The sequence below is a fragment of the Rhagoletis pomonella genome, unplaced genomic scaffold (genome assembly GCF_013731165.1).
Source record: "Rhagoletis pomonella isolate Grant_MI unplaced genomic scaffold, Rhpom_1.0 Rhpom_scaffold_00004, whole genome shotgun sequence".
NCBI classification, from domain to species: Eukaryota; Metazoa; Arthropoda; class Insecta; order Diptera; family Tephritidae; genus Rhagoletis; species Rhagoletis pomonella.
In genome coordinates, this window is record NW_023458558.1 from 63,576,898 (window position 1) to 63,577,954 (window position 1,057).

Here is a 1,057-nt window from a genome sequence, read left to right on the forward strand (position 1 = left end):
CATGGTTTCCGAATATATTTATATTTGTGTTTAAAATTTACTATCACTATTACTATCTACTATTACTATTACTATCAATTATTAAATAAAAAAAGAAATATAGGCAATTCTGGTCCAGAAAAGGATTTTCTATTATGGCCATCCGTGCAAATTACAAATCCAGAAAATCCCGGGATTATTTGCCATGAATCTCGGGATTTTTGGGACCTTAAAAATATTCGTAATGTATACATACCTCGGACATACAGACTTCGTGTCTTTAGCTTCACCTTTCTACATACATGTATATATTGCTCTTACCCCAGCATGGCTGACAGGATTTGTGATAGGATTTTCCTTTTCTATTATTGGCATTAGGCATGTCCTCTGTGTGTTATGCATTTAAATTGCGCATTTTTCTCAACAATTTGTCTGCTAGCATAGGAGTATGTACGTCTGTGGTATATCAAATGAATTCATATATGTACAGATGTATTGCTGCCTTGTTTTATATACATGTATGTGTGGGTTTATATAGTCGCATATGAATATGCTGGGGAACGTTTGAGTTAGTATGTAGCAGGGTATTTGCTGCCGAATGCACGTATATATAACGTAGGGAAAATTTTTTAATTGCATGTTTGCGCTACACAATACCACTGTTTACAAAAAGGCAAACAAATTTAATATGCTTTATTAGTTGAAAATCTGCTCGGTGAGTTGGGGAAATGGCAGTTACTTTCTTATATTTAAAAGCTATACCATCGCCATTTTCTCAAAAATAATATATATAATATAATTTCTCAATAATTATTATAAAATTTATCTGCGCTTTAAACACAATGGCGCGTATTCATAGTCCAGCCACTAAGTCGAAACTAATAAAGTTGCAACTTAAATTTAAGTATCAACTTAAAATTCACTTCTATTCATAGTCGCATTTCAGACTTCTACTAAGTAAATTTAACTTAGTTTTACGATATTGCAAAACGAGTGTGAAAATGTATCGATTTTTCTTTACGATATATTGGAAATATGACATTTTTATTAAATAATGTCAAGTTTGATCATCCGTTTA